Below are 12,195 nucleotides of genomic sequence, written 5' to 3' on the forward strand. Positions count from 1 at the left end.
TTCAGTGGGAGGACAAATGGAAAGGACCCGGATTATAAAGACCTATCTCAATAAAGAGCGGAAAACTGAAATATTATCAAGGCTTTTGGGGCTTTTTCAGTACACTTAGAAGAATTAGGTTAATAGCGTTTTCCCTGAAGACGACTTTGGTAATTTCTGAACCCCTGTTAAAAGCGTGATCAAGTACCTACTATAAACAGACTTTTAAATTAAAAGAAAAGCGAAGATAACTGATCACAACAGATACAGACGTAAAGGATTAATTCCCCAGCGTCTTGTGTAAATAAACCTACAGCAAACTTCTAGTGTGCATCATATTGATGAATAATCTGTACAGTACAGACGCGTGACAGGGGTTTTAGAAAAATATTTCTATTTGTATTTCAGAGGAATGGCCTATATGGATTAAGAGAAAGGTGTTCGTCTCCTCCCAGTCATGAAGAAACTCCTCTATGTCACTGCAGAGCTTGTAATGTCAAAAGATGAATGACTCAGTGCAAGGTGGGGAGGTTAGGAGAGGCTGTCTGCTCTTCTTTGCTCTACCATTGTGGGTACTGAGGTCCTTGCTACAGACTGAGACGTCAAGATTTTTTTTATTCCAGATCAGGTAGCTGCATAAATAAAAAAAAAACTTAGGATCCTAGCATCTAAAAATGCATTTTTACAAGAAAATCACTGCACTCTCACAAAACGTCTTTGCCTCTAAACCTTACTCTTAGATTTTCTGGACTATCCATGCAACCACAATGGCACATTAATATACACAGTCCGAAATGTACAAAACAGTTAAAAAAGTACTGCCCCTATCCTAAAAGGCCCAGGACTCTTTGTCTCAAGACCGTGAACATGGCAAGGTTCACACATTCACAGTCTGGAGTTTTGCATTGGCCAGTCTTCTAAAAAATTGGAACACCAGTCTTTCTTGAGGGAAAGCAGAATGAAATACCACCTTTCTTCCATGAGCATATAACTTCATCACAATGTTTTCACAAAGCATTTTTTTTATTGCTTCCACATGTTGATTTCACCTCATCGTGAAATATGCAATAACATTCAAATAGCTTTCGGGGGCTACAGAATGTCCAATAGATTTGAGGGGCCACCCTAGCGGCTCAGTTGAAGTATCCCCCGCCCCCAGGCATAGACTGAGCCCTATGGTCACGGGCACGAGCCTGTGAGCAGGATCTCCCAGGCGGTGGGTGGGTTCGACAGCGCTCCGCTCCTGGAGACACTGCAACCCCCGTGGCCTCCCGGCGCTAGCAGGCGTGCCTCTCCTTGTCGCGGACTGCCTGCGACATGTTCAAACACAAACGGACAGGGCGACAGACAGGCCAGCCGGCTGGTCAGAGTCCGCCTGCTCCTGCTCCTGCTACTGCTCCTGCGCTGCCTCTGCTGGATGCAGCCATGGGGGTCGTAGCAAAGAGCCGAGACATGAAAAACTCGCAACTGGCGATTCCAAATGCCAGGCCAGCACAACGGGTGGAAAAAAAAAGGTGATTCTAAATTCATATATAGGGTAAAATGCAATTTATACAGTTACAGCACAGCAGTGTGACAAAGGACAGCCAGAGAAGCAGCACTCTGTCAGGGTACCCCTAACCCTATAGCATGGCAAGATGGCTCCCCATCAGGCCTTGCACCTCAGATCCATTGTTCTCATTACTGCCTACAGTATGGTGACTGCATGGACTGTACATGAGCTCTCTATCAAGGGCATGCTAGCACACTGCAAAAGAAATCCAATTTCTAACACTGAGGGGTTTTATTGTAAAATGCTTGGCAACATGCTCAAATAATAAAATAAAAACATGTACAAGTAGCTAGCATCAGGAACTGCAAAAGAACAAGTAATAGATTTATTCCATGCTGAAAGAGAAGAAAGGAAACAACGTTCTTCGAAGGCTCCACAACCGAAATGTTGCATTTTCTTTCTTCTCTTTTCAGCATGGAATAAACTTGTTCCTGAATAAAAACATTATTTGTGGGTGTGTGCAAGATAAAGACAAATATTATTTCTTGAACAGTTATATAGTGCTATCATTGTTTATTCACATAACAGACTGCACTGTATCAATACACGCTTTAAGACTTTTGCTGTCCAGAAAGCAGATCATGGCAGAAACTCACATGTACTTCACATAAAAAAAACTTCTATTTGTTTTTGTAGACCTCTAAAATAATCAGGACGTATTGCAGAAACATTCTATAAAACTATTCAACACATTCCATCCTCCAAGCTGTCAAAAAAACTTGTAGTATCATTTTTCACCAACCAGTCAACGGTATTAGCAAAATATTTGTGTTAGCACTCAAGCATTTTTTGCTAACATTCCACGCTGACAGGATAAACTACAGTATTCTAATGCAATCAAGAGTTTTAAAACTATCAACTAATTTAAAAATTGTGAGATAGTGAAATATCTTTAGGTTTCACACAATTTGCTCACTTCACTTCTGTATTAAATATACTAAGAATACACTACAGTCAAACAAAAAACCAATATAGTTAAGTCTAAATTCGAGGTGCCTGCAGGGCATAGCCATTTGATGTCATGGTTCACAGATTTTTATCTGAAAAGTGAATGAAAATAAACACATGCTTAGCATTTATGTAAACACTGCTGAGGATGAAAGCAGCACACCTGACATGAACAAGAATTCAAAAACATATTACTTCCTTTTATTTGGGGCAATAAATTGTTCAGCAACATTTGCTTGAATGTAAAGAAATGCAATATCTGGCAGCACTAATACTCACAGTTCTTTTAATTTGATGTATCTGAATGGAATGTTATACATGTACATGAAAAAAATACTCTTCAGGATTGAATGGATGGCATTAGGGAGGGACTTCATAGCATTATTCCTAAACCTGAAAAGCACTGAAAAAGCCAATCCAAAGGGTTCTTTCAGCATCAAAAACCAAACACAGAGTGGGTACACAGGTGGAAAGAGAGGAACTGTAATAAGCACCGAAAAACAGGAAGCATGACTTTACAGCGTTGTGAGTTTCTGGAAGAACTACACAGCAGTTCTGTCAAAGTCGGTTAGCTCCTCAGAGTCCTTACCGAAATGCTTGGGTAAGGTCTTCACATCAACAGACTAATATAAACCAAATGAGCACCACAGGCCTTTCTCATCCTTAACCTCTGTAATGTATTTTGCTCTTAAGTAGTCAACACCTCGCTATGGGGATATCTATAGAAAACGCAACGCAATTTTACAGGCGGAAATGAAACTCACAACCGTTGATATTCACACCAGAGGAGAAAGAATGGAAATTGGTAGATCCTTGTGCGTTTTCCTGCCAATATGCCAGTAACAATCATTCAGTCTAATAAAAATTGTGGAAGCTGCATCAGCGCACACTGGCTGCGGAAGAACAATGTTTCTGCTGTTCAACCAACCTTTGATTCTGCACTGCCGATGGCTGCCACAGCTCCCCAGCAAACTCCTTCAAATAACCCCTGCTGTGACCTGGGCTGTCTCGCAAAGCTTTCTCCAGACCTCCACACCATGTCATCTCCTCCTCTTGCCCTCTTCTCCTATTAAACCTCATTTTGCCTCTTTACACCAATTTGCTCCAAGACCAGATTCCTAACCACCTCCTTTTCCTCTATGGATGCCGTTGCAACAATGTGATCCCAAAGGATTTCAGCTGAAACTCTGGACCTTTTTTCTTTGCTTCCGAGACCACCTACATCAACACTGAAAAACATCCTCACCAGCTGTCCAGGAAACTAGTGCTTTCTACTATCAATTCCTTTAAAAATAGGTTACCTACACAGATAGCACCACCAGAAAATCAATGTTTTTGGAGTCAGCCATCACAACAGAACACCAGCTCCACATCTCCCTTTACCACCAGCCCTATAAGGTTCCTTACTTCCAAGCTCTTCCAGTTTCTCAGTACGGACAACGACCACTCTATTTTCTACTGCAAGGTGAGAAGTGCCTCAACCAACACTAATTTTCTTGTTCTAACAAAATATCCCAGCTCAGCAAAGGCTTGTGTTTTGTGACAAAAAGCTCTTTCTCCTCTACATGTTCTTATGAAATTACGTTTAGGCATACACCTGAGAAATTTCCTTTAAATGAACCACCACATCATAAAATCTAAGAACGGGAAGACATGACAGACGGCGAAGCAGTACTCCGATTTCTCAGCTCTCTATTTCCTGTGTGGCATTCACAAAAACTGAGCTCATCTCTATTTTTTTTTGTTGTTGCCTGCCGTCTCATGTTTGGGGCTGAAGATACTGGTCCGAAGTGCAGTTTCTATTTATGTTAATCCTATTGCTGTTCATTCCTGCTCTGCGCGTTGCACTCAGGGTGCAGAAACAACCTTACACATTTCAGACCGAGGCTGGCAGCAACTCTCCACAGAACGTGAAGAACCGAAAAAGGAAAATGCTTCCCGTGCATTTCTCTTCCTTAATGCAGCTAATTATTATTTTGTTTGGTGAATCTAAAAGTTGTGATTAAGTCATTTTGAGTTGAGCAATTGGACTTGGACCTCAGAATTTCAAACACTCAAATGACATGGCTGGCCTAGGTCCTACCGAGATAGGGAACTATGAAAGGAGCCAGAAGCATAAACAAATGAGAACAGGCAAATAGAAGTCCTTTAATGAGGAAATCTGCTTGAGGCAGTATACTATAGTATTATGTTAACTGTATTTTGCTTTTTTTTGCAGTTTCCATCCTTGTTTCCCAGATACTTAAGATCACTGTATATGCAGTTAAGTACTATAACACAAAGCTAGTAAAAAACCTGGTTTCTCATTGCCTCAACGCAACACTCAAATTCATCTTTACAGGATCAAATCCATAATAGTTAATTAGAACGAACAACTAGCGGAACACGAACTTCCTGCTACCTAACAGCTAACTACATCTTTTAAGACAAAGTAATTTGGTACCAAGTAAGGGCAAGCTATATTTTGTCTGTTTCTCAGTATGTAGGCCATTTCTTCATCCTATAGATAAAGGTGTCCAATTGCTGGAGGTTTCATTCAACGTTCTCAAAAAGTAACCACACTTTGCAGTCGTGGTCTTAATTTAGGGGAATTTATGGTGATAAATCCCACATGGGGATGTACAGAGTTTGCTCAACATAACTTGGCCTGGGCTTTAACCAAACAACCTGAGGCTTGTCAAACTAAAGTCCACAGCTGAATTACTGATAAAACAGCAGAGGGCAAGCAATGGAGAAATTACAACTCTACAATAATCCCAAACAGGACCCACAAACCTGGAACTGTTTGATAAGACTGAACCAGCACATTTTCAGCATGAACTATTGGAACTACATGATCTATTGGAAGGACCTCTGGAAAACTGACCATTTAAAAATCATAACCCTCTAAAGTGATCCTGTTACAGCCTCAATTTTTGTCGTTATAGTTTAATTTTCACAGCTGGCAATAAAGAAGACAATGAAAATGTCTAAGCGAGCGAGCAAAAACAAAAAAAAACTAAACCACACACAAATGTCAGTACAACAAGTGAACATCAAGACTGAAATTTAAAATAGTAGTTAAATATATAAAACATCAATGTCACTGATTCATAGTCATTTCTTCCTTGTGGCAGCAGAAAATGCTGATGCCAGACCCTAATGTTTGCAAATGGAAATTTCCTTTTACTTTTCAGTTCTTCTACCTTATAGAAAAGTGATCAAATTCAACCATTTAATTTTACTTTTAGGCAGCATGGCAGCAGCCTCCAGCCCAGTGGTACAGTGAATATCATCGCTGTTTCACAGCACTGGGGCCCTGGATTCGATTGCAGACCTGGGGTGCTGTCTGTGTGGAGTTTGGATGTTCTCCCCATGGACTGGCATCCTGTCTATGGAGTATCCCACCTTGTGCCCATTGCTTGCCGGCAAGCATCCATTTGGATAAATTTAGAAAAAGGACAGACCAGCTAACAGAATTTTAATTTTCTTTATTTCCAGTTGTTATTCAAGAAAAGACCAACTGTCTTTTAAATCATGCGTTAGACAGCTGCTGTGTCTGATGGATGGTTTTCATTCCAACCCAGTTCATGTCTTAATTGGACCCCCTTCTTAATTTCTCCCCAAACACAGACACTCTGACCTGCAGGAACCAGGACTGGAGACACAGGGCCAAAACAATTGAACACTTGAACCCAAAAAGGAAGATGCAACAAACATTACACCCGAGATTTCTACCCTGAACTGCAAGCACTGAATTGATTGCTTTCTGAAAAGGGTATAACTATATTGCACAGACATGCTCATCAGCTTACTTGCTTTTGCTAGCAAGAGAGAAGCAGAACAGTAAAGTCAAGGGAATTGTTAGCCACCTCATTAAAATGAAATCTAAATTAAGGGTATGGTCTTGGTCAAGGTAATCTCTATATAAATACTATAATTTCAATACGGATGCAATAAATATAGGCATACATGGAAAGTGTGAGTGTAAAAAGTACACTTAAAAATCTATTTAAATACCAGCTCACTCACACCAAGCATTCTCCATTTCAGGGAATCAACTCAACAACCCGAAACTCACCATATACACATGTATATTCACAAGCAGGAAATAATTTCTTACAACAACCAAGGAACAACTTACAAAAAAGGAAAAAAAGTAGGTCAACACGAGTAGGCTCGAAGAATACAGCTGTTATCGTGGGGGTCTGAGTGCTAGCCTCCAAGCAGAAGGTAGAAAACCAAAGAATTGGAGGGAGTCACTGACACTTACAACAGCAACCCAAATCTGTGCCCCACGCTGTAAGCAGTCCTCTGAGAAAGGACTCGGCTGTAGCTAGGCCCAGCAAAAGTCAATTCACTACCAGGGATCAACAATAAAGCCCACTCCTTCGGAAAGCCCACAAGCAAAACTGCAGCATAATCACAGTTGGGCAAGAAGCACAACACATTAGTCAGGACAAAGAAGAACCAAGATAAGGACTCCAGAAGGAATGAATCAGAAAAGCCAGCTCATCTCATCCTACATTAGCCATTTTCCCTTCACTATTTTAAAGTGGCTTATGAAAATCCCATCTCCTACTTGGCCACGTTTTCCCACCAAAAGTCTTTCAAACACAAGCCTCTTTCATCCTACAGCCATACGTAGCACTCAGCTTTATTCTAAGAGGATGAGACAATGACGTCACTGGATTGCAGTTAATACAGCTAGCCACAGGCAAAACAAACGAAAGATAAAACTAACTTCAAAAGAAACCTAGAGTAGCTGCTACATACTGTAGTCGGATGCCTTTTAACAGTTTGTACCAAAAGCCTGACCGTCACCCCCAGCAAAGTAGGTAGATATGATTAGGGACTGCTCCAGTACCAACAACCACTTGACCTTTGAGAAGCAATTTACTAAAACAAACCAGCCACAACTGATAAACCTCTCCCTGTATCTCTGAAGTGACAAATGCAAAACCACTCAAGCTTTAGTGGCATGTCAAATGACTCTCAACCCCAATAATAATTTCTGAGCAGAGGTTTAAATGGATTCATTTATCAGATCCTTCAATTTCACTAAAATTAGTCATTTTAATGTTTTGAAGCTTTGCATGTCATCCTGTCTAACAATCCAAGGACGGGGAATTGAAAAATCCATTTCTGCTTTTCAGAAAAGGTTTTCAATATTATTGAATACTGTAACGCAACGGGGTTCAGGTGGGCGCCCTTGCCGCATTAGGTCGGGCCCGCACCGTCGGGGGCTCGAACCCGGGACTCCCGCGTCACTCAACACGGACCCAGCCCGGTGAGCTAAAGAGAGATCTCTCTACAGCCATCTGTAGTACACCTGTGTAAAACCGGATCTGCTCCGAATCAGACACAATTATTGCCAGTCTAGACTACCCTTTCACCACATCTTGCTTGCTCTGATCATCTCCTGCTGATCGTAGCTGTCCCCCTATCACTCTCCTGTCCCGTCTGCTGCAGATTCTTTTCTCATGCACCCTTGAGGTGCAATCAAATACCTAGGCTCACAAGAACAGCGCTTTGACTTCTGTATCTGGTACCCAATCAGAACCCACCTGTTCAGAGAGCTCCTATGGATCCCTTGTGGGCCACAGCCCCCTGTAACTACTAAACAGTCATCGCTACTGGACTGTTACTGTGGATCCTCCATCATGGATGGCCTGATTTAAAACATGACCATTTCTGCAAAGAGTTTGCTTGGAAGGCTACAGTGTATCATTTCTGACTTCCTATTGCAGTAGCATAATCACTACTACTACAGTTGACTGCATTGTACTCTGAACATTGTTACATCACTCTACAACATGCATGCACGGCTGTATGCATCTATTTCAAGTTCTGTAATTGCTTTGAAATCAACGCAAGTTACCTTATTGTTCCCTTGCCTTGTTGTTGTCAGCAATAATGATACCTTAGTGACCGCTAGATTCAAGTTCCCGTGAAAACCATCAACTGGAGCACCCGTCCTGCTGACGATACAGACAATGGACTTGTCAAAATGTCCAGCATGCCTTTCCACAACTATCATTCCCCTAATATTTCCCTTCTTAAGACTGAAAAGAGAGAGCTAATTTAATAAATAACCTCACCATGGCTAATGCAGCATTTTTTAAAAAGGATCGATTAGGAAACTGAAACTGATGAGGGGAAAAGTTTCTTCTGCTCTCTGTACTTAAAAACTAGTTAATCAATTAGAACGCAAAATCCAAGGCCAGATTTAATTTTCATGCAATAGAGTGCTGATTCATTATTGCTTCGTCATTAATATTTTAGGCAAGTGCATGGGGTAATCAATGGTTGTCAAGTTTCATTTGTGTTAAATTAGCTGTGCACTGCTTGTAATTTCTAAATGACTTTGAGCAATTTAGCAGAAACATCTACTTAACTATTTTCTAGCACTGTGCTTCACCTTGGACGGTTTCTGCACAGATGGAATGGCTGCCAAAAAGCATGCTGATGATCTATGCAACCATTTATTTTATAGTGCAATATCCTGGCTAGTGCTCAGCACAAAGTTCATTTCTTATTTTAAATTAAATGACATGAAATCACCTTACTACTTGCAACAACAGATAGCAAACCATAATACTCAAGTTATACTTAAATATACTGCAACGATTGATCTGCTATGTGGAACTATAGAATAATGAAACTACAGGTAATGCCCTCCACTATACTGTGTACAAAGGTAATTTCAAAACTGGGTCCCCAAATTCAAAATAGTAGTGACTAGACCTCAACACTGCACACTTCTGTAGGTTAAGTGCGACGTCTCAATGTGTATTATGCATCAAACAAGGAGGCTGACTGCAATTCTTCATCTATCCATCCATCTTCTTAAGAGTTTAATCGAACTCGGAGTCTCAGGGAAGCCACAGCCTATTCCATCAAGTAACAGACACAAGGCAGGATACACCCTGGACAGGACACCAGTTCATCAAGTCACACACACACACACACTCACACAAGGGACAGTTTTCCCAGAAGCCAGCAAAACCTACCAGTATGTCTGTGGGAGGAATCCAGAGCACCAGGAAACCCATGCAAACACAGGAAGAACTTGCCAGCTTGAATCATCCTTGAATCATCATACATACAGTATCTATTCCAGAGAGCCGTTTCCTACCAGCAGGATGGATCTGGATAAGCAATGAGGAGACCTGACTTAAGAGGGAGAAGTTCCCCTTTGGCACTGCTGTGAACCCATGCTTCCTCAGGTTACCTGAACAAGACAGGGGGATTGATGGAAAGAGGAGTCCTGAGAGAGATTAATCTCACTTTAAAGCACTGTGAAGTTAAAATCCCTGAGTTCCTTTTCAAATGCTTTCACTCACTGTCAATCATGCAGGTACAGAAACAGTCTTAGACAAATTCCCTGTGCTCTAAAGAAAAAACATTTAAAACAATATCACTCATGTTACAGAATACGTGACTAACAAGAGGGGGCTCCATCCTACCTCATCACTCACTCCGGATTCTGTTGTGTCAACCACTGCTCTATAATTCTTCCTTTAGAAGCAGTTATTTCTGAAACATCTGTTTGTACTTGTGTTGCTCATGTATTGCTCACCTGTACTGAAATCCATGCTGCCAACATAGGGCAGCTGCAGAAAAGGCCATCATGCAAGTTGCCTATTAAATAGAAATTATAGGGTTACAAAAACTGCAACACCTCATACAGAGCTCCAAATTAACTGGTACATCACATGCAGGGAGACAATTGCAGGATCCAGGGCAAAGAAATACTAAAATGCTGATCTGGTGCAACCATTTAACATGACAATTTCAATGCACAGATAACAGCTTGCATGTGGACCACTCCAAACTCAAGAGAAATCTGGAGAAGCATTTAAACAGGTCGAACTACAATGCTTAAAATCAAGCAAGTTGTGTCAGACTAAGAACCAAAAATCAAAATTAAGACATTTTATTGTTTGTGTATTTTCATTTGCATAAGACATGAGTGCCTGGAAAATTAAATTTACACAGTAAACATACTGGATATCATATCCTCTAGACTGCACAAGATGGGTTCCAGGAATTAGCTGGGATTACTTCATGTATTTGCTTTAAATGGCTGTGCAGTCCAATTGGCAGTACAGATATAACTTACACTGTAAATGTAACTGCACAAACACTATAGTCTTAGAGTAACATGATTTCATAACCGTCAGACCTACTGTTTTACTTTGGTCTAATTTTTTTTCACCCTCCAAAAGGGGAGTTCCTTTAATCACCAAGTTCTAGTTATGTTAAACCTTCAAAAAGTCTTTGCCCTAACATGAAAAAAGATGAAAAATACTTAATAGAAAAAAATAACATTCTATTTTGAATGAACCCTGCATTTGGAATTCTTACTATATTAGCGTACTCAGGTTTGCACTTGTAAACTCCTTGGATTTTCCTTCAAGTTTTAATGATTGCCGATGGTCAATAACTGGCATAAAATTCAGGAATAGTTATGTATTGCACAAGGTACGTTCCAAAATATGTCTGACCTCTTATGCTACACAACATAAGGTTTCAAATAGAATGAATCAAGTCAAGAATCCCTTGACATTGCTGGGCCAGACAACATACTGTACAGTGGCAAGAAAACATTTGTGATTCCCCAATATATTTATGGGAATTACATTTTCTTACTACACCTTTGAAAAATCAAAGCCTGGCTACTGTGTTCTTTAAAAGGGACTGTATTCAGCAATTCAATTGTTTTTCGAGAAGCAAAGGTGTACGAAGTAAAAAAAAAATAATTAAGAATCACTGTATGAAATAATAAGCTGACACCAAGTCTGCCAATTACCAAAATTAAAGGGGTAATGAGAATCAGGTGGGTAAATAAAATAGTAAGGAATAAACAAGGACCAAGTTTGGGCAGCCCTGTCCTGTATAATGGTCAGAAACTTTGTGAGTTTGGTTAGTGGCATCACATCCTGCCACGAGCAAAAGATATTTCAGAGGACCTCAGAAAATGAGTAGCTGATGCTCACTATCTGGAGAGGTTTACAAAACCTTCTAATCATTCAGGGCGCCATCCATCCACTGTCAGATGGATAGCCTACAGATGCAAATTACTCAAGACCACGGTGACTAACACAGACGGGTCACCCTAGAGCAACCTTTAAAATCACCCAGGAAGTCACAGAGAGCCTGTCTAAGGATTTGCAGGACTCGCTGCAGCTAATGTCAGTAGCCGTGCCTAAAAGGGAATGGTTTTCATGGACGGAGAGCCAGGAAAAAACACTGCTGCCCATCTCAGGTTGCCAATGAGCACCTGAATAATCCATAAGGCAAATAAACAAATGCTCCCTGAAGAGCTGAACTTGCTGAACTTTGAAGAGAATTTTGTAAGGCAAAAACGCAATGCTGCCTTCCAACAGAAGAATCTCATCCCCATCGACCTGAACTGAACGGTTCATACAATGAAACCCCTGTGTCATTGACCTGAAGCAGTTTTATAAGGAAGAATGGACCAGAATCCACAAAAGCTGATGAGAGAGACTGATGAAGAGCTACGAGCAAATGCATAGTTGAAGTGACTAGGATGCACGTACTTAGTTACATAAGGATATTTACTGTTGGATCATTTTGAAAATGAAAATAATCCAAATATATCTTGTCTTTAACATTATATGTCTAATCAGATTATCTTAATCTTTTATTAACATTTTCATGAAGGTATGATTACATTTTATATCTAGAATATACAAGAAAACAGATCAAAC

At 40.5% G+C, this 12,195-nt stretch overlaps 1 protein-coding gene across 8 annotated transcripts in view; it reads right to left on the reverse strand.

Annotated features, from left to right (window-relative positions):
* Nucleotides 1–12,195, reverse strand: part of ehbp1 (EH domain binding protein 1) — a 134,418-nt gene that overhangs the window by 112,162 nt on the left and 10,061 nt on the right. The gene's annotated exons all lie outside the window — the stretch shown is intronic.

The sequence above is a fragment of the Atractosteus spatula genome, chromosome 15, assembly GCF_055471065.1.
Source record: "Atractosteus spatula isolate fAtrSpa1 chromosome 15, fAtrSpa1.hap1, whole genome shotgun sequence".
In the NCBI taxonomy this organism is placed as follows: Eukaryota; Metazoa; Chordata; class Actinopteri; order Semionotiformes; family Lepisosteidae; genus Atractosteus; species Atractosteus spatula.